This window comes from Anopheles funestus, chromosome 2RL, assembly GCF_943734845.2.
Source record: "Anopheles funestus chromosome 2RL, idAnoFuneDA-416_04, whole genome shotgun sequence".
Classification (NCBI taxonomy): domain Eukaryota; kingdom Metazoa; phylum Arthropoda; class Insecta; order Diptera; family Culicidae; genus Anopheles; species Anopheles funestus.
The window spans coordinates 43776065-43799497 of record NC_064598.1 but is presented as its reverse complement, the minus strand read 5'-3'; the positions used below and the strand labels follow the sequence as shown (position 1 = coordinate 43799497).

Below are 23433 nucleotides of genomic sequence, written 5' to 3'. Positions count from 1 at the left end.
TTACTTAAAACTGTTAAAAGTGTATTTTTTGTTGAAGCTTACTTTATTTAATTTATTTTTTTAATATTTGTGAAAAGTGACGCATATACTATGGTAGGAAATGAAGAACTATAAAAATTTATATTAATAATTAATCCGGCTACAGTGCAATTTATAGTTAATATTTGCAGAAAGAGCTTCAATTATTTTCAATATTGTTTCAGTATTCCTTGTGGCATTTTCAAAACAAATTACAATTATCGACTACTTTAACTAATTTATTGGATCGTATAATATTTGATTATGAATCGATTTTTTTAGAAATTTAAATTAGTAAATAGTGTTTGATTGCAACTTTAAAATAAAGGGATAAATTTTTTTCAAGTAAATTTAAAGCATTTCAGAGTAAACCGCCCTAGTTAAAAATCAAATTACTGTGTAAATTCTGTACAGAAGTTTATATAAATCAATTTAATAATTTGTTTATCTTTGATTACAACAAATGCCTATAAAATATACTATGATTTATACTTATATGCATTACACAGTCTTGTGGCTTTAACATTTAAACAAATCAGTGAGGAAAACGTTGTATTTATGCTTATGCCTACATCCAATTGTACCCCTTTTCTCTCGTCCCTATCACACCCTCTCCTCTCCCACAAAAACCCTTTGAAACCCTGCTCTGCTATAATATGTAGCATCTAATTGAATAAACTTGCTATAATTTCAGATACAAATCTTTCTCCACGACACATTAACGATGCAGAATCACCCCACCCTGCAGAGGCGGTATAATGTCATTCTATCTAATTTGATACAAATCATGCCTGGAATATCGGCGCATACTGGCTGTCTTATTTATAAGCTCCCAAATGTAACGCTCCAGAACCGTAACCGAATGAGGCTCGAAAAACGATGAGTAATTGAATAATTATACATGCAAATTTACAGGCCACCCAACCACTACCATTCCCCACTCGCTCCGTCCCCGTAACACGTAAGTGGGAGTTTTTTGTGAAGGTAAACATGGGCCAAAGTTTTTGACTGATGGATTCAAACGTTGGTGTAAACATGCCAGCAACAAAATCAAAATCAAACACTTCTACACAGCAACGGTTTGCTAAAAGACGCTTTGTTATAAGATTGTTGAGGAATTTTTTTTTACCTAAAATTTCTAATTGTGTACCATTGTTTTTGGAGCGGTATGCAAACAGAATGTCCGGATGTCGCCCCCTAACAGCATCAAAGTGCACAAGATGATAACATATGATTTATCTGGTGTAATGAGAGCAACCGAATTAATTTCCACACGCTCGGTAATGAAACATGGTACCGACACGTGTCCTGATAAAACTAGACTTTTAGGTAGGCCCCCGCTTTGTGGGCAGTGGCAAAAGTCAAACGTTTCCAGGCCACTTAAATCGGCAAAGATAAACAGTAAAGTTCCGTAGAGTCAGCACTGATAAGCGAACCGAAACATTTTGGATGAAACAAAATGATTTAAACTTAAATTGTTGTTACACTCATTTTGTTCGACTTTGGTGGAAGGTATAGAGGGGACTGGCCACTTAATTTGATGTATGATCATTTAGTCTTCAGGTACGTGTCCACTATTGGAAGAGAAAGGGAAGTAAGGTAAAGAATTAAATCTCCTTCTTATCACTTAATGATAATATTATCACGCGACTGAAGTGACTAAAAAGGTCATCACAAATATACATCTTACGACCAGTCACGATCAGTCAGAAAACTTTCAGAAAACATCAGGAAAAAAACAAAAAAGAAATTTAGAATTTCCGCGAATGTCGAATCCCCGGACAATTTCGTTTTAAATTGACAGTTTTTTTTAAGTAAACTTCATTCTCTGCTCTACAATTTATTCCGCTTTTTAGATGATTTCTTTAAAGCTAACTTTAGTAAAAAAAAAATTCAAAATAATATTTAATTGAATTAGAAGACAGTTTCTACCAAATTTATCTTATTTCCTCCATTTTTGTTCTATAAAGTCTACAAGTTGTCAAATTTAATACCCGCGTTTTTTAATACCCCCCTGCGCTTCGTCTGGGACCGCTGACCGGATTATCGGACCAGATGTATGTTGCTTGGACTATCATCTCTCGAGGAAAGGTTGCTAAACGCCATTAGATTATTCGTGGCGCTGCTACACTACTCTCGATTATCAACCTCTACGTGCCCCTTGGTTCTCTCCATGTGCAATCCTTGCTAACATTGGAAAATCGACGAACTGTTTTTGAATCCTCTGACCCTGTCCCTGATTATGTGCCGTAATTTAAACGATGTCTGGGACGCGTTTGTGCCAGGCATGGCGAACGTAGTATTTATCAACAACATTAACATTCTACGCGCTATTTCCGAACTTTGATGTGCTTATTTGTTGGATGTCCTAAGCGCTGTCGAGTAGGCCACTTGGTCCGTTGACTAATAAATTATCACTATTACTACTACTACTATAAGTGTATTCCGTTAACTATCTGTACTTGGTTTGTAAAGTGTTGTTGAATTTACCATGGAACTTTTTACATTACAACATTCAACTGATCATAATTACATTAATATTGTTTAAACACAATAAAATAAAAAGAAGACTATTGAAAAATTATGTTTTTTTTTATGTTTTTATTATGTTTTTTTATGTTTTTATTATAAATACATGTATCTGCCATTTAGGCTAAACAATGATCCTATCCTATTATAAACCTAGAACTAATACTAAAAATTAACAATGAAAATTAACATTACTAACGTAAACTCAAAGCGGAAATGAAGGAAAAGGATAAAACAAGAGACAAGAATAACATTAAGACACATGAGGGGTGTTTAAAACACGAGTACGAAAGGAAGCAAGAGAGGAGTTAAAAAGAGAGGAGATTATGTAGTATAGTTGATTTTATAGCCATTTTCTTGCGTATCTTTAATAAGCATTCTCTATGTATCGTTTATACCCAACAATTATGTTTTGCAGTGCAAATTGCATACTTCCAGGCTCACATATAGCAACGCTTTGAGAAACTCCATCGTGATGTGGCTATGAAATAGCTAAATTCCATTTAAACGTACCATACGACACGATGTTAGTTTCAATGATCTGTTCCAAACAAATTTTGACGAATAATATTCCCAGCGAATCATATTTCGGTAATTGATTTCGCAAGGACAGTGATTCAGTTTGGAAAAACGTGACTTAGAACCATTCGTTCTGTGGTTTTTTCTTGCATTCTAACATATAGTTGCATTTATACTATCCTTCACTGGAGTGCAAATAGAAAATAAAAAAAAAAAAACAAAACAGAAAAAAGGTCACAAATCCTTACCAAACCCCATAAATCCATCGAAACGGGACAAAAACTTATTGCTCTAACTTTTTGGCCACCCAAAAACTACTCCACTTTACCGTTTTTCGGGGGACTGGATTTTACCGTTCGCTTAAAACAACACAAATCATATCAGCATGCGGAAAACCAAAATAACACAAAAACCCATCCAATTCCCTCCGAGGCATCAGTGTGACCCCACGTGGCGCAAGTGCACTGCTATGTTTCCATGCACTTGAAATAATACACCCGTACCAGATTGTGCCATTCGCCCAACCTCGGGCTGCTTCGGTCCATCCCCGCGAACGGATCTCCCCAACGCACGCATCGCCGACAACGGTTAACCGATATCGAGAAGTGCATTTTTCCCTCGATGGATGTTTTTTTGACACACCGATTTCAACAACTGCCACGCTCGAGTGTGGAGTGTACGCAACATGACTTAACGCTTAAAATTTTATCAATCTAGCTTCTTTTTTTTTAAATGTCCTACCTGCCCATTGTGGGCACACTGTGGTGGTTGAAGCTTGGTTGAAGTTTTTCTTGTTTTGTTGGGAACAATTTTTGCGTTTTCGTTTAACGCAAAACCGGACAAGTGAAAATCTGAACACAACATTAATGGAACATTCGATATTGACCGACAGTTCACGCCATTTTCTTCGTGCGTCGCGAGAGGCAAACTGAAGTGGACGGAACTCCACTAGCAGCAATATCAATATGAAATCCATTTGCAAACATGGAATTGTGGCTACCGCCCGGTACACTTTATTCATAGTATTGGGTGCAGCAAAACAAAACAAAAAATACAGGACAAATGATTGGTATGGAAACAGCTGCTTCCTCACGCATTTCGTTGGCCGTGGGTTTTACAGTGCTAAAATTGTAATACGATACGCCACAGTATGGATGTGGGTTTGAAGTTCATTGCAATATTATCAGCTCAATGAACAATTGATGCGGCGTACGGATAAAGGCTTTTCGCTTTTGTTGCCAAATTATTTCAATACTGCACAATGTACGCTGTGTTTTTTTCTGTTTTTTTTCTTTACTTGCTATGCTTGTGATAAAAACGAATTCACATTCACACTGACCAACGGAAACAACTAATACCACATTTAAATACAAATTTACTCTACAGGCACTTTTTATAGCAGCACCATGTTTTCGGTATATTTTGGGAAATGTGTATTTGTATAGTTGTAATCCTCTTTGGAATATATTTTTTTTGAAAAATGTTAAATTGAAACAAAATAAAAATGAAACTGGAAATGTACGAAAAACAAGTCATTTTTCGGAAATTAATTAAATTTGTTAAATCTTTTTGCTAAAGCCAAACTTTGCTAAAGCTTTGAGTACAACTTTTTAGCCAACATAAGGCCAACTTTAGCCTTACACGAAATGGATGTCACTTTGAAACTTTTCTATCAATTGCTTCTAGTAAAAATTTTATTTCCGATATTTCTGAATGTGGTTTACTTACCTCGGTAAACGATAGTTTGTACTCAGGACACTTTACTTTCATAAACCACTGGAAAGCATTTACTTCGGAAAATTACTGCTTCTTCGCGGACCTTTTGCTTTCACACATTTACTTTTTGCTTTCACTCTTTTTGACTTTCATTTCCACGCACATTTAAAATACCTTTGGCACATTAAAAGTCCTTTGGCTCATTTAAAACACCTTTGGCACATTTAGAACCCAACACTCGCCTACAATGGCCTCATTTTAAAATACACGAATTCACGAAATAAGCAATAAACTCTATGAGAAATAGATATCTACACAATATACACTTTTTACCACCAAAAAACAACCAAACATTTGGATTTTTTCTATTGGCATTAGCATATTAGCAACATACACACTTTAATGCGCTTTGACACAATTAAAACACAACACTCGCTTACAATGGGCACTTTTTACACGCCATAAACGAATCACGAATTCACACAACAAGCAATCACTGATCACTGAGAAATAAAGATCATCTTTTGTTCACGAAAAAACAACCATCACTTGCATTTTTTTCTATTGGCATTGGCACATTGACATTTTTGCGCTTTGACACAATTAAAACCTACAATGGCCACATTTTACACGCCATAAACGAATCACGAATTCACACAACAAGCAATCACTGATCACTGAGAAATAAAGATCATCTTTTTTTCACCAAAAAATAACAAACACATGCAGTTTTTTTTCTGTACACTTTTCACAATATGTACCGAAAGTTTGTTTTATATTAAAACAATTTATATTATTATTTTTTTTTTTTTTGAAACAAGCACGGACTATACGAAAGACAAAACACCACACGTTTTTGAGATGGTTTTAGAACAAATCTCGTTTCTGAAATGCACTGCACAAACACAAATGTGAATAATTTGCACGCTTAGTACAAGCATAGTACACGCACTGATTGTAAACTTGATTACACTCACACAAGTGCTCTCCGGCGTTAGCGTACAGTGAACTACGCTGACACAATGATCGCTGGCTTTAACGTTGGATTCAGAACGCAAGAATGTACATAGCCTGCAGAAGTAAAAGCGACATGGAACAAATCTTGTTATCGCTTAACCACGATCAACACGATTCCGTGAGATCTGAATCTGTAATGATGACAAATTCATTCCCGAAAGAGTTCATAAGGAGGGAAACACACTTGCTCATAGTGGCATTCTTCTTTCACTTACACTTCCTAACAAATATAACGAGAACATACGCCGACAGAAACCCAAGCCGACGCTGGTAACAATACAACGCAAAACACAAATCTTCACTGTTTAACACAATAGGTCAACACACGAATTGATATGCTAACCATTATTTGTATGTATTAAGATCCTCGGGGATCACTTTTTCGCACCATAAATAAAAAAAGCAACTCTTGCCAAATTGTCTACGTGCTGAGAGCTTTTCTCCATAACCCAAAAGTATCACTGTCCGATCGCTACTGATCACACTTACTCCTTTTCTCATGATCATCATCTCTTCTGCTTCGTTATCGCGACACACCTACACATCTTTAATTGTCGAAGCGGCCGACCGATTTTATTCTTTCGCACACACTTTGCTTCGGAGCCTGAAAAGAGCCTCGTAAAAAAAAGAATTCAACAATATACTCTTCGCTCCTTTCGTTCTTACATTTATAGCATGGACAATGTTACCATATAAACATTATTTAATAACATAAACAAAAATTTTGTAGTGCTTAGTATGAAAACGCTTTAAAGGGGCTTCGGTTTGATCTTGTGATTCATTAAGATCAGTTTCACACATACTCTCTTGATTTTGGAAGACAATCTACTGAAACTAACTTGCCGCGTAGATTGTTCAATTTGCGAGAATAAGGTAGGTATTTTTACAAAGTTGGAACAGATAAAGTAAATACTTTTTACTTTACTATTCTATAACATAGAACACTCAAGTTAACCCAAAACGCTCACGGCGCTGTTGGATAAAATTAACTCATTACCATATCAGATTCAAGAAGCTAAGAACTCCAGCTTTTTGGCAGTTCCATTGGCATATAAATTCGAGAACGAGAAGATTTTAGTCTGTTAAAATAATAAGGACACGCCTGAAATGCAATCCGACCCGAACTATCCGCTTCAATTTCAATGCATTCTTAAACGCGTGTCGTCTTCTCGGCCAGACTGTACGGCGGTGGTAAGCTTTACCCTTGATGGAAAAGGTTCTTTCTTCTTTCACTTCCTCCAACTCTCTGTCGCTCTCCTTCTCGTTTCCCGCCCCTCTGTGAGATAATGTTGCATGCTGCACTATTTCTCTGTGTGTGCCCAAGCTTCCGGAGTTGCTACCGGAAGGTAAAGGCAGTGTGGGTGGCTTTTGTCTTATGCTGATAAGCCGTTACGGTGAGCGGAAAATCCGAAGAACCAATGTACGGTTGCAGCGTACCGTGCGGTTACGAGTACTTCCCGCTACAACAATGCATTCGTACGCGATGGTCTTACGGTATGTGACTTAAGATTGGGAGATTCTTGCCAGCCGTGCATAATTTAACGTGCTTTCATAGATAGAAGGAATACTACTTTTGAGTGTGAAGCTTACGAGGTAGGACAAAAAGGATACCAAACCCACGAATTGAACGAGCCGATTTTTGACAGTATTATTTTTCTATTAACTTTAGATTTTTTGAAGCACTATACGGATTAGAGAAACAGTTTTTGATTTTTATTTTATTGAAACATTATGATTGAAACAAAAGTTCAGCGAGCGATAAGTGGCGGACAGTTGGGAGACGGATTTCCGTGCAATCAAATTTAAAGAAATTTTCTTTGCTGGTTGTTTTCGCACATTGAAGTGTCAACCCGTGTTGATAATTAATGTTTGATGTTTAAACATTCTAGCTGCATTTCTCGCTGGCTAATTTAATTCAATTATTCTGGATCATTTAAAATAAACCGGGTTACAAAAAAACACATGGTTTGAAAAATACAATATGGAACTAGAATTTTTTCAAAATTTTGCTAGCGCCCTCTATTGCACACTGGCGGAAGCGCAATAGAACAATGAAACATACGCTGCTGTCAATCTTCGGCAGCGGTCGGCAAATTTCAGCACGAAAAATCTCGAGCGCCAAACTAGCTCTGATAAACGCACTGACAGACGAAGAAAACCAAACAGTCAAAACAAGAGGAAAACACAGAATTATCTTGCGTGTGTTATTTTGTGCATTAATGCGAGTGAGCAAGTTTGGATAGGTCGTCCCATCGTGTCGAATTGTTGCAGGTAAACCCACGTACAGTGGAAAAGGAGCATAATTTTTAGCATAACTCGTTCGTATGTGACTGTAGTGGGTGTAAACAAAGCTGGTCGTTCAGTGTGCGTGTGCGTGTCCCATCGCCCTGGAGGAAAGAAATGGTTAATTGCTATCGTTTATCGATTGTTAAGATACGTTCAATTCGTTAAAAAAATCTTTACTTTTGTTATATTGAAAACAGTAGCCCAAGTTGTCTCCGCTCGTGTGCGTGTGTGTGTGCGTCTGTATACTCTCTGCAACGTGCTGCGTGGGTGTGTGTGAGTGTGTACAATGGTGCTTTAACCGTGCCTTCCGTTATGAGTGAATGTTGTACATTTTTCTGGGAAAATTAATACGCAAAAGTGTTCGGTGTAGTCTCTACGCACGATTCATCCCTTTACAACAATGCAATGGTACAAATGGATGCTACATCCATCATTACGCAGGTGTCGCGGGATGATGATGAACGCAATCGACCACACCAACACAGCGGCAGACGCGTAAACACGCACATCGACGAAACCCGTCGTCATCTCGTACGGAGTAGCTATGTGTGGTGTGCAGCCAACGGAGCTAAAAAACCTGCGGACATGCGAGCACACTATCTCTCTGCCCGTGCAGTGATTCTTTCTCAGCAGTGCTGTGCGCCAGCTCTGGGGTTCTGTGTTCCGGGAGCAAGTGTACATGTGTTTGCTTGCAGTGTGGCCAGTGTGTACCATCCCAATGATCATCATCCGCTAAAGTAAAGCGTCTGTACAGCGGGAATTATGTCGGATTTACACTTTAATGTTGTGCAGTTTATTAGAAATTAATGCGTACTACGAGGTGTGTGTGTGTGTGCAAGTGCACGGGGAAAATGTCACATTGAAAAAAACAAACCACCAATCCGAATTTGACGAGCCAGCAGCGTAGGTGTGTGAGCGCGTTTGCAGTGTGAACATGTAGGTGCGTGTGTGTGTGTGTATGCATATTGATTGCGTACGTGCGTGCGTGCGTGGGTTTTCTTTTGCAAAACGGCGAAAACAAAAACGCAACTGGGAAGAGTAGAAAGATCAATGGGGGGGAGGGAAAAAAGCCAGTTCACCAGCCCAACAGTGAAAACCGGATAGATTTCCATCATTACACTCACACACACACACATACACATACATAACGTACAAACGCACGGGGAGCAATCGCGGATGGAATGTTCTTGTCCACTTGTGCAGCACAGAGAGCCTACTCTCTGCATCCCTCTGGCTCTTTGTGTGTAGCATTTTTTTTTTCTGTGTGTTTCGTTAGTGAGAAACGGGAACTTGTTTTTCGAGCAGAAGAATAAGAAGGTATTTGAGAAGTAGCAGAAGCAGCAGCAGCAGCAGCAGCAGCAGTACCAGCGGGCAGCTAGCAACCAGTATCATCAACATAGTAGGCGCAGAGTTCGCGTTGTTTGTGCGTTCTGGTAGGCCCTCGGCTGCTCTTTTTCTCGGTCCTTTCGCGTTCGCTCGCGGTTTCGTGCCTTTTGGGTGTGTGTGTGTATGTGTGCGTGCATGTATGGTGGTGTGGTCGCTTGGTAACATTCCTGTGCTTTCATTAAATCCACTCTACTGTCGTGTGAATTTGTAAGGTTCAGTTGTCTCTTCGAAGACGACGCTTGAGGGAGAGATTGGTGTTCTGTGGCCCTATGAGTCCATCGCAGTAATGTTTGAAACGCTGATACGCGGGTTAAGGCGGTACAAACGGCCGACCTCACGTCTTCCGACTAAGCAACAAAGCACTGCCAAGGTAAGTTTCCACCGATTAATACACCCGATGAGGGATGCATATTGATAGAGCATTTTTCCCGAACAAAAAATTACCCACTTTACAAAATATGTATCATAAACCGGACAAGAGGAGAATGTGCGTTGCATTTTTTTATTTTTCATTATTTACCCTGCCAACATTCTGCATCGTGGAACTTCGTTCATTAAAGTTCACCACCACATGTACGAGCGCGAAGAGCAGAATTATCATTGACTCTCGTACGCGACACCACCCCGTGTACACAGTGTGTACGGTTACGTGTGTCGGTCACGCATTTGAGAATTCGTTGGAATTTTCCCATGATTAGCGTCTTCTGAATTTGGATGTAGCATCATCATGCGTACAAGTGTATGATCGTATGATGATGTCGATGGTGAAGATGCTGTCTTGCGGTAAAAAGATGGAAAGAGTTGAATCGGGCAAGTCAAGAATGTCTGAAGATGTGCAAAAAAAACCGCTTTATAACACATGCAGCCAGTCATATATACACGGATGTGGTGTTGGTTATGGGCTGATAATCATGATACATGGCCGGGAGCATGTGTTTCGGAAGGCATTTATGTTTCGCTGCTATTCACGCAATCAGTGTTGTAGCGTTGTCGTTGCCCCGGGGCCAACCAGGGATCGCACGATCTGGTTTGAAGTTGTATAGTAAGAAGATCCAATCGCAGTCGATGAAAGTAATGATTTAATTATTGATACGGCCATCAAATTTAAAGCATATTTTTTTCCAAACCAAATACAAACCAGAATGTGGACCTGACAAGTTGTAAACATTAGCATGATACTTGAATGAATTTTTATTTTTTTCTTTATCACATAATAAACGATAAGTTACGCTTTTACCAGCTTATCATCAAAAATCCTTTTTTATTAAAAATATAGTGGAGCGCCGATTATCCGGGTACCTTTTATCCGGCAGTCTCATTATCCATGCAGCTTCTGAAATGACAGCTTCATATCGAATCCAGCCATGTTTTTTGTTTTTAGTCTTGAAACTTCGGAAATTGAAGGATTGTATAAACTTAGGATCGGAAGGATCTTCAAAAACTATCATGTTTGGAACATGTAGGCGATTAAAGCGCAGAGAAGTGGATGTTAATAGATTCTAATTATCCTGGATACGAATTCAAAAGCGACACAGGTATTATTATAGAAACAAGTTGCAATACGGACGATGAATCTAATTCAGAATCAGAAGATGAGTGACTGAAAACCCCTATAGATTTCAACTCTGCAAAATCGTATGCTGATGAGTTGTTAGAATTAATGCACAGCAAGAACAGCTACTTAAACTTAGGAAAATAAGAGCAAATATTAAATGTATTATCATGTCAATCAAACCTTGTGAACCTTTTATCCGTGTTGTTCGATTATCCGGCCACCATTGAGTCCCATCATGCCCGGATAATCGACGCTCCACTGTACATAATGCGTACGGGGTGTCCACACAATCGCACAGCAACTAATATCAGCATGGTTTTGACAGGTCACATTTGACAGGTGAGAAACCGAATGACAGGAGAATATGTTTACGCTACGCAAACAGGCTACTTGATTGCGATACTAAAGGCGTTCATACACCCAAATCCCGTTCCAAAGGAACAGAACGCATCTTCGAACATTAGTCCTGGTTGTGTTTGATAGAACGCGTGCCGGAACAAACTTCAGAAGCTACTAGTGTTTTTGAATCAATTTTGTTTGCTTGTGTTTTAACCATGCTATGCTGCTTTTCACGATGGACGCAGGCGCAGCCTCTAAATTCTCTTTTCCGTCTTTATTTTATTCCCTTCTCTCGGAGAGCTGCTTATGTTGTTTGCTGGATTTCGTCCGCTCACATTAAAATCCGTCCTAGGTTCAGAATGAATTGGGCAGCCCAGGTTCAGAGTATACGAGCGACGAGAAAATGCGTTGTTCGTGCGGGGAGAATGTTCTCTAAACGGCGATGAGGAGCCGTATGTTTTTATTTTATTTCTTTCATTTTCACACCGTACTCGTCCGCGCGCGCTCTGTTGCTGTTACTATAACTGCCCCACGACAACTCCCTCCGCCTTCTTCGGTTTCCCCATAGCCTTTCCCCGATCCCACCACCTTTGCCCAAGCGTAGCTTTTCCAAGAACAGTGCTCTGCTGGTCCCGAGAACGTAGTGAACGTTTATGGAGCTCACGTTGGGGGTGCCTTGTTGGGAAGAAAATCACTTCCAATCAATGAATCTGCGAAGCAACCTCGAACGTCGCGCTAGTGTGTCGGAACGCGTTCGCTCGCACAACGAACTCTCGAGCATCGAGCATACACTGTGTGCGCGCTCACTCACACTAAACGGTCGTCGATTACCGTTTATGCTGAACATTTGCTAGCTTTTCCCGTTCCCTGTTCCGAGGGGCTCTTGTTTTGTGGAAGAGTTTTTAATGTGAAAAAAAAGAAGTTCTAACATCACCCCAGCCTCGACTCGTGAAAGCTGCAAAACCCCAGAAAAGCTTTGATGGGAATGGCAAAAGCATATCAGCCCGTTTAAATAATTAAACGTCCCCGTCGCTTCCAACTGACGTCTGCACAAAGCTTTACAAACAACCTTCGAAGTGCATTGATTAGCCCTTTCGTAAAACCCAACCCAACCTCAACCCCAATGACAAAGTCAGGCATTTGGGCTTTTAGTTATTTATTTTTCTACAGTTTAACCGTAAACATTCCTTATTGCTGAATGTCATGTACAGTGCAAAAACAACCGTTTTACAATCTTACTGCTAACCACGATATTTAGTAGGGAAGTTTTTGGGGTGTTTTTTTCTCTGTGTGTGTGTGTATGTGGCTATTTTACACTTTTGTTCACTGCACTGATGCTAATAAAAAATTCAACCCCCCCCCCCCCCCACCCCCACCTTCTCCCTCCCATGAAGGCTTTTGTGAATGTTTGTTTGGATTGTAGTTTATATGTTTATTCTTTCTTGTTTTTTTTCTGTTTTTGTAGTTCTATAAATCGATAGTCTGTTGCTCTTCCTCTCTATCGTCGCGTAATGAAACTTACCCCCTCTCTCTCTCTCTCTCGTTCTCTCACGCAATGGTTGCTTTGATCGGCAAAATCGTTGCTGGGAACACTTGTCAAACAGCACACAATAACAATACGCAATGTTGGTGGCGGAAAAAAAGTAACAAATCGCAAGTCGTGTAATTTTATGTTATTTATTCGTGTCTGCTTAAAAGTCGTTTGGTTTTTTTTTGTTCGTGAACGTAACAGGAAAAGAAAAGAAAAAAACAATCTATTAACAATTTTTGTTATCCACCGGCTGGGTAAAATGAGCTGAAAGCGTTCATTAACCTTTTTTGGTGGTTTACTATTAGTTTTGTGGTTTGTACAGATTGTACAGAATTGACTTTTTGGTGGTTTTAAAACACATATTATATTCCTAATTTTGTAATTATTACACAAACTTAATTAATTTACCCTTTATCCACCTCACTAGTGTTAATGCTTAATTTTTATTTTCTTTAAATGTTATTCATGAAATCTCTCCATGGACAAAGGTTTTCCACTATGGTGAATAGCGAAACGCATTTGGATGCGTGACAATTTCTTTGTCCACTACAAATCTATTTACCAATGACGCAGTGTGTATGTGTGTGCGTGAATATGTGAGCATTTTTTTCGCCTCTTCTGTTGGAGTTCTTGTAAATTGTGCAGCAAATTATTAGCGTTTTAATTTATTTTCCCCTCCACCCAATCTCTGAAGCGTATCACTTCTTTACAGTTGTATGCAGGCACCGTTTTTTACACGAATGTGTGTTAGTGTAGGGAGTGTTTGTATGGTCACAACCTTGGACCTACCCATCCCTTTTATTCCCGATATTTAGATATTCATCACCCATCCCCCCGGGACTCATCTTCAATCAATGGGCCTATACTCTCTCCATCGGTTTGCTCGGTTGTGCTCTGATAATTGTCACGTAACGAGTATTCCCGCCGGTTTCCGCCACACATCCAGAGTGGTTTGTAAATTGCCAACGAATGCTGCGTTCTTTGTCGTATAAAAGATTATACCCGTGATTCATCTAGAATACCCATCCGTACAAAGAGCATCAGGATGAAGGATATATAGATATGATCATCAAAATTGTTTCGATTGCAGCTATTTGAACTGTGCTGGAAGTGTCACAAGTTTCTCAATTGATTAAATAAATTATTGAGTATTTTATTTTACTCATAGATAGTGTTTTAACAAGCCACCGACAGTTGAAAATTCACTAAAAAAGAATGCTGTTCAGTATCATGCACATGATCGTGGGCAACTATACTTATCTGGATCGTTTCTCCTTTGTTGCACTATAATGTCATTTTGTTTGTATTAGACACGTTTGCGTCGTCTAGAAATAGCAGAGTTGTACAAATTAACAATCTTTAAAATTTAATAAATTAACCAATTAAACCAATTTTTGGACAAGAACTCTTCTGTCTCATCACATAAATAAAAATATACTTGAATAGTCTTTGGACTATTCCATTCTTTGAGTGTGGAATTAACATATTCTGCAGGATAAAAAAATGTTTTCTGATTTAAAAACAATCTTTGGAGTATCTGCTGCATTGTAAACTTTTCGTGACGTTTTTTCATTAGACACTCCGTTCTAAAGTTCCTGTATTTTATTTTAATATTCTAAGGCGCACGCTATTATGTTCGCTTTCAAGTGCAAAAACGATGATTTTTTTAAAAAGTTGTACAAATTTTTCATGTTTTAACATAATCCAGAAACCCTACGAACGGATAGCAGGAATTTTAGCGAAGATTGAAGGAAAAATATTGATATTGTTCTTTACACCAACGGGGAAGTCTCTATGATGATGTCCACCAACCAACAATCTAGTGTCAAAAAAGATGTAGAATTTATCAATCATTATTCTGGCATTTTTTTCCTAAATTTTTTTACAACACTAAAGTCTTTAAGTCTATATTTTCTGGTACTCATAGAACTAGTAATTTTCATGTTGGAATAATTAATACAAAATACATAAAAAACACGTTTAAAATCTACTCGTATGCACTAGGAACTGTTAATCAAACAATTTTTTTTATTGTTCACAATATTTGAAAGAGACTTAAATCAATTTGTGCACAATTCGTTTCTACTATCAACCTGTAAATTGTTTACAATAATGGAAGAAACCAAGTGCCTGTCGTGTGTATCGTTCTTTAACCATGTTCAAGCTCACTGGGTGGCTAATGGTGTAACCTCTGGTACCTGATTGGAGTAACGTAGCAACTCCGAACAATTTACGATCGTTTCTCGTCGATGTCGAGCGGATGCCAATTATCATCAATGCCCTGTACACCACACACTGTGCATACTGCTGTGTGCCATGGATTCCAATTGTTGACGCACTGAGTGGAGTCGCATCGAACTTAATCCCTGGGACAGTTCGCCCATACGGCGGGATGTAAGATTTATCGATAGTTTAGTATTTTTCGGTTGACCTCGCTAAAAGTGCCTGATGGGTAGTGTATATGATGCTTCCACCGGGCACTGAAGTTCGATATCTCCCTTCGAATCGAATGTTTATCGTGATCCGATTCCCAACCCCACCCGGTGACCGATTGGTGGAGTGTATAAATTCTCGATTTACTACCACAATCGTCGTCGAACATTGATCCAGTTTGCTAAACGAAACGATTGGGTGTTGGTGTTGTTAGTGGAGAATACTCCCAAAATAGACCTTAGTACTTACAGGGTTTTTCTATTCAGTTTAGACTAGCAGCACACTTTTCCCTGCTCTGTGCAATTGATTTTTAGTAAGCAGCATGTTTTTCAGGATACCCGCGTCGGATTTTTAAGTATAAGCAATTGATTTCAACATGCCACTTTCTGGCAGCTTTTAGGACGCAAGTTTATAACTCCCACGTTGAGAGATTGAATTTTATAATGAAGTGCTGTTTACACGAGGAAATTAATAATCATCGATATTGTTGTTTGTAAAATATATTTCTTAAATTAAAATCAATCAACGTCTTACTTGGTTGGCGATTAGCATTATTCTTTGATTTAATTAAATCATTAAAATATATGTAACTCTTAACGTATAGCAAAGTCCTCACATTTTGTATGAACAACTATGTATCTGACTTTTCACAACACAGCATTTTTGTTACCAGCAAATGCTACATGCGAGGTTATGAATATTGCGCTTCAAAGACAGCATGCAATCTTTGTTCAATTAAATTGTATTTAATTTATGAAATATATTTTACAAACAAAATCGATAATTATTAAAAACAAACATTTTTTCGTGTAAACAGCACTAATAAAATTCAATCTTTCAACTTCGAGGTTATACACTGCGGCTTCAAAGCTGCCAGAAGCTGACATGTCGAAATCAATTGCTTGCACTTAAAAATCCGACGCGGGTATCCTAAAAAACATGCTGCTTACTAAAAAGCAATTGCACAGAGCAGGAAAAAGTGTGCGGCTAGCCTAAACTCAATAGAAAAATCCTGTATCGTAGTTAACCGCTTTTTTTATTGCAACTTGAAGTAGTGATGGTGGTTAATTCGTTTTGTTGGTTCATTTGTCGTGGGTAGAAACACTACCCACAATAAAAGCAATATTGCAAACCACAATTTTTCGAACATATGAAGATGCGGAACTGGAGAAACATATTCCATTATCTGAATTTTCTATCATGTGGTTAATGATTATAGGAATTTATTTTAAAAAAAGGATTTAAAAAAAAACTATACTTTTGCTACACATTGTAAACGAAAAAAAAACAATTCCGTAGCACATATGGAAGATGACATTTTGTCTACTAACACCTACTAAACAACGCTGGCTTTTTCATCGATTTTTTGTTGCGTTCGTTGCGTTCGCCGATTGATGATCGACATAATTCGTCAACGCCTGCCCATCGTATCTACTACCTAGGTGATGTCGATGTAACCATGCGATACGATATAGAAAACGCGCTTACCTTTGCAAAATCGATGAATGCCCCGTGCTCTTGGTAGCTGCTTTCAGGTGGCTATAAATAGCGTTTCTGCTACACCTTCACACACTGCCAAACGAACAATTTCCTATTTGGATGAGAATATGTAAACGTTACATTTCGGCGAACAGCACTATTACCTTCTCCAGTATGTTTAAGATTATTTTTATACGTGTACACAAATCGCAAGTTGATTGGGAAAATCTTTTTATTTCTTGGAAATTTTCGCATATACATTACATAAAGCCGACACAACGCTGTACAGGAGAGCTTGCGTAGGAGTGATTAATGTTTTGCTAACATTTTTCAAAGTGTTTTATAATATTTTTTTTAAATCACTTCAATTCACTTCTGCTTTTTGTCTGGTTAACTTAACTTTTCTAATGGTTTCGCAAATAACTTGAATTATCAGTAGCTGAGTTATTATACTCCTGTCTGTCTAGAGTCTACGTTCTATCACTGATTTGCTCTCAAATCGAATGTTTTATGAAATTGTACATAAATTATCAAAATTATCAAGAAATAATTCAACGTTTAAGTCTGTTATTAGAAGTATGTTTTAGGGAAATAAAAATTATAAAAATTAGTTTTTAACAATGTAAAATTGTTATTTACATTTTTTGGTGAAAATTGTGATAATAATGTAAAAAAAATTGCAAAGTTTTGCTCATCATGTACTACACTTCCTTTTCTTCTTTTACTTTCTTGGCTTAACGACCTCTAAGGTCACGCCTGCCATTTCTGGTCTACTAGACTTGCTTGACCACATAGCCTGATAGTCAGTCCTTGCTACGGGGTGACACGGTCTGGATGGGATTTGATAGCTGGTCCTGTCGTGTTGAACTGACGCCGTTTAACCACAACACTTTGTTCCCAATTTTCTCGTCTTTTGAGCCCAATAACGAGTCGATCCAATTTGTGATTCTATTAACTAAACAGAAGCGTTTGTTTACTTGGAAGCGGTTCGTAATATATGACACCCAACTAATTCCACCATATGCAGTGGATGGCTTTCTGTGAGTAAATATATCACAATATGTCTAATATTAGGCTTATCATACATTCTGTCCAGTAAGTTTCTGGCAGCCAAAGAATCGTTTCAGCAGCTACGATCGGTACTGGTGGCATAAACTTTTGTAAAAACGCTGGAGACTAACTTGTAGACACAATATTTTATTGACAATGTACATGCGTGTAACTAATGTCGTTTCATCAACAGCAGCGGTACAAGTTCATTGTGACGCCTATCATGTTTAGTGGTGAATGACTGTGCAAGGGCACTCTACAACCTTCTCGGAAACAGCAACCTATTTTCTGAGTTTTGGTTACGATGATGATGAGATTGTCTCTGATTCAAATATGTATGTTATTTCATGTTGTAGAAAAATTACAACCAATCGCAAAGGAGCGTACAGATCGATAACTAAACAAATCTTGATGCTAGCAAACACATAGTAAAATAACTAAAAAAAGAGAGATTTTAACATTGAATTCTTAAAAATTATTAAAATCAACAAAGAGAAAATAATTTTCAATGAAATGTTCTTAAGCTAATAATTACCTAATTTGAATCAACATACCGCACGCTTATAGATTAAAAATGTAAAGCAAAACTATTACTGTTCCCAAGTTCACGAACCCAAACCCCTCTTCCTTATGCTTTGTCTTTGGTGTGTTTAAATAACCGATCGTATCGTAGTGCAACGAAATCCGCAAATGTAAACGCATGCTAATTTACGCCTCTCGGTGTGCATAATGCGACGGATGACTCATAACGCAAAGGCGGTTAAACCCCGATAGTGTTAAACTGCGAGGTCGCCATGGTTCATTGCCATTGACATACACACACACATGCTGATGAATAGAACCGCGAATGACTTCTAATGACGTTACATCATTTTTCCCCCCCGGTTTGGTCTGTCGCGGCGTCCCCTCAATGTAGAGACGCCACATTCGTACCACTTTTATTAACCAGTTGTAGTGAGAATGGCACTTGTTGGACAGACAAGATGGTAGAACCCGTAGGGCCATCGACAAATCATTCCGCTAGGGTCAGATGTCTTTTTTTGTGAACAGTGAATCATGAACATGTATTTTTGTACATCCATTGTTATGTTTTTTGCGGTCCAAAAAAATAAGACCAAGAAAGAGAAATCTACTGTTGTAATGATTCTGCATAAAATGGCATAAAAACTTTTCATATCGAATTTTTAAAAAAATGACATGTTTTTCATTTTTTAAGCAGTTGCGAAAAATGAATGCTAATGTTGAAATATGTGTAATCTTTTGGTAATCTTTTAATTCAATTTCAATTCAAATTTTTTTCAATACAATGTATTTAATAATACATTTAATTTTTTTCACATACTTACCCTCTGGTCGACGAAAAAAGTTTGTCAAAAAAAAATGAAAAAAGTTTTTCATAAACCACCGGGTTATCCGAACAGAAGCAAATTTGTTAAACCAAGTGAACTAGTCAAATGTATTTTAAATGATCAACGATCATTATCCTTTACCTTGAAAAATACTAATAGTGAAATAGGTAAATAATGATTAGGTGATTATAGATATTTCCGAATTAATTGAATTAGTAATCGCAAATAGCAATATGAAAATTTTTCTTCACTTTTTTGAAACTCACTTTCCAACTCTACACATAAGGCTTGTTTTAGAATTTCCCAACACTACTACCGCAAAAGACAAAGAAAATGGTTTGAATTTTCTTTTTTTTTCAACAAATACAATCAAATGGTTGGGTTTTTATTAGAGTATTTTGCATTTTGTTCGTTTCACTGCAAGCATTCGACGTTCTTGAATAGGTTTCAATTGCATCAATTAGTGTTGTTACACTTGTTCCATTATGGATGTTTTATTTCTGATGCATGATTCATCGACTTCAGGATGATGATGATGTTAATAGCTGTCTCGGTTAAGTTGAAACGAGTTTTTAGCAATGGTGGTGTTGGTTCTCACAAGAGTTAGAATTAATCATAGCCGTAACATCATGCAAGTAGTGGCTTTATTTGACAATGGTTGTCTTTGTTAAAAATTTCAATTTTATTCTTTTTATTTTTAATTGAACGAGTTTAACTAAAAAATGTAACCCATATTATTATGATTAACAGAGGACATATTTTTTTTAGTTGTGATGACCATTGCTCTAACTTTTATCTACCGACATGAAGAAATAGTAATCCTTCCAACTTAAAAAAAAAATGGAAAAACAGATCTCAAAAGCTGATGCGAACAATACTATTGGCTTATGTTGTATAAATGGAACATTTAGTATTTCGAATTCCAGCGTAACGTAACATAAACAGTTCAACTAAATGCGTACGATAATACAACACTTATCCGTTTGAACGGGCACAAACACACACGTGTGCTTAAAATCATCAATGAACATGTGCACACACGTATATAATGGGCCGAGACTAAAAGGTGCCGATCACCGTGCATACACCACGTAACATTCAGTTCACCCCGGTGTACGGCCATAATGGTGGATGCTTTTTGTGTGGGAGCCATGTGTTTTTCATCATCCCCAAAAAATACGAAACGAGCACGCATAGATTCTGTGGCCATACCCCGTGTGTAGTAGAGCAGTAGCTAACCGTTCAGCTATCTTGGAAGGGATTGTTTCAACTTTTTTGCTTTACTGCGTTCATTTTTTTTTCGTTTTGTTAGCAAATAACAAAACACATATGGCACAGAAATGTTGTTTCATTCATCTATTTCCAAAACAATTTTCATTGATTGTACTCGTGGTGAAGGTACTCGGGGGAACGTCTTGCCGTCTCGCTTCGTTTCGCATTTGCCATAACGAAACGTTTCGATTTTATAAAGGCAGTTGACAGCTGTCAATTCAAGTAGTGATAAGAGAATTACTCGATAGCAGTTGTGTCTGATCGTATCATGGGCGTTGGACACTTATCATCATTCATTGTGCGAGATATAAAACAAGCAGCATGATGATGAAACAAGCAATAAAAATTACTAACCCAAAGTGTGATAAAACCAGAGTATGGAAAAATATATTACTACGTGTTTCTGTTGTATATATTATTTTTTGCAAATATTAATATTTTACATGACACAATATAATAAGAAAAATAATTTTATATCCAAAAGATGTACTGAGAAAGGGTGACCTTGAAATTGATTGTAAGCAAACTTTGCTTGAAAATAAAGAGAACCAATAGATCTTCCATCATGGAACACCGATACGAGTGCCAACATTAGTGTGTGTATGTGTTTAAGAACATAATCTGCACCAGCAAAATTTTACGTTAGACGCTTCACTGAACGAGAAACTTGTTTTTCAGACATGGACGTTTCTTGCACCGTGTTTTTTTTCCTTTCGCCACATTTGCCATATTTTAACCGTTTGTTTGTTTTATCTGCATCAATCGATATGCCAACGTACGCGGAAAGATTGATTGCGGCCCTTGGTGGAAGGTGAATTTCGTCAGCAAAACAACAAGTAATTGGAGTTGGAGTTTTTTTTTGTTATATTGTATGTGGTTGTGCATTTTAATACAGTTAAAATATAGATCTTGTACTTTGGTAAATGGTGATCATCTTTTACCTTAAGAAGAGAATAATTTATTTAAAAAATTACATGAATTGTCCTGTAAGTAGGTTTTCCTTAGTAGAAAATGTATGTACAGAATAAGTAAATACATCAAGACTCTAAATGAAGCTAGTAACAGATAAAAAAAAATGTAGAAAAATTATAAAGTAATAGTAAAAAAAGTGAGTTGTATGTAAAGAAGAAAAAAAAGAATTGAAAATGAGAACGAATAAATGACGACTGTGACAGTACGGAAAAAATGAAACTTTTTCCCATGAAATTGTTTATGGCTGAACATTCTATTACTTTTGGGACTGGTTTTAAATACCATTAATAAAATTAATTTTTTGCCTGCAAACATAAGCTATCTTTTGTAGCATACCTTCGACTTTGTCTGGTTTTATTAACCATTCAGATGACCCTGGGCGACAGCTGTATCGATTATCATCTCTGCATGTCATCTGCTTTAGGATATGTTACCTCTAGTGAATGTACAACCAATGTAACATACAAACGTTACAAGCTCTGTTAACCACAGAAGAGTGGATGCAAATTTCGCCCGACGACAGGGACAGTGCAGTGACATTCTGTGGCACGAGGGCAGCAGTATCATTCGACCGACTGTTCGATTAGATATGAACTCATCAGACCACAATTTTTGTTCACCCTTACCACAAGCCCTAGCACGAGTTGTGTACGAAAGATGTGTTTGTTTTTCTTCTACCGTTGGTGAAAGAATAAGAAAATCGTCGTTCGCGCATTGACTCTAAACGTGTTTGTAGCGGATCGTGTTTGTGTCTGTGGTAAAAAAAAACATCGAAAAAAATGGATTGAATTCGCTCTCCGCAAACATCTTACGATCACAAGGCGAGAACAGTAGCAGTGAGCGAATAAACCCCCCCCATCGAAGAGAATGATAGCAGCACGGGGGGTGGAAAAAAGGGTACGAAGTAACACGTGGGGACACAGGCAGCGACACAGGGCTCGACTGAAGAGAAAACGTGAAACACAAAACCCAAAGCAAAAGTATGAATGGATAAAAGGCAACGCGGAGAGTATTGTGCTTGTAGCTTCTGCTTTCAAACCAACCGAGTACTCGTCAGCTTCACACATAGATGGCCAATGCAGCAGAGAACGCGAGTATAAGCGCGTAGAGGACGTAGATGGCAGAGCGCGAATGTTGCTATGGGGAGACCACAGCGACTAACCGTACTACACAACGTTTTTCCCTACGCTCGCTATCGGTTGCCATCTTTCTACTTGGCCAACCAACGTCTGCTTTCCTACGCCACGACTTATCGCCGCCGGTCTACCTTCTGAGTCCGGCCATAAGCGACATTTATACCCTGTTTCTTGTGGTTCGTTTTAGTTGATGTTTGTGAGTGAGCAAATTCGCAAATGTGGGATGTGTTTATGTGTTGGGGTTTTTTTTCTTATTTCTGCATTCCATCTTCAAATCTGTCCGCATCGGCGATTTCGATGGATGGGCACGTTGTTTGGAGTGTCAATGGCAAGGACGTCGCACCGCTAATCGAGGTTGTTGGAGTGTGTATCGACATACGAATGAGAGATAGAGAGAGAGAGAGAGAGAATGAGAGCGAAATTCTTGATTAACATCATCATAAATCTTACTTTTTTCCATCTTTGGGATTTCCTCATCAGGAACTAACTAACATCCAAGAAGCTAACTAATCTTTGCAAGGTTGTACTACAAGGTGTACCAAAATAAAATGGACCTTTTTTCGATGAAATAAGAATATGTGATTTTTTTTCATCAATTCTTCCCAAAGCTGTCATCCAAATGTGAGACTTTCCAACATGGCGAATGTGTCAATCTATCAAGCATATTGTAACGAATTAATTTCTTTCTTAACATGATACCGAAAATTGAAAGGATTCCACATCTACCTCTATATATTCTACTACAACTTGAAGAGAATCCTACAATGCCATCAATATCTTTGCAAGAATAGCTGACCAATAATGACCTCACTTCGACCGGCAGCCAGAGAAGAATGCCTTGAAGCT

The 23433-nt window shown here is 37.9% G+C and overlaps 1 protein-coding gene across 11 annotated transcripts in view; it reads left to right on the top strand.

Annotated features, from left to right (window-relative positions):
• Nucleotides 1–7915: 7915 nt before the first annotated feature.
• LOC125760541 (putative transcription factor capicua) overlaps nt 7916–23433 on the top strand; it is a 49643-nt gene continuing 34125 nt past the window's right edge. For 3 of the 11 annotated variants that reach the window (XM_049420749.1, XM_049420747.1, XM_049420739.1), the window contains exon 1: nt 8386–9518. The gene's annotated coding sequence lies outside the window, so the exon portion shown is untranslated. Of the gene's footprint in view, nt 8071–8282; nt 8359–8384; nt 9519–23433 lie in introns of those variants that run through there. The other 8 variants (XM_049420746.1, XM_049420740.1, XM_049420745.1 and 5 more) reach the window with 8 other exon arrangements.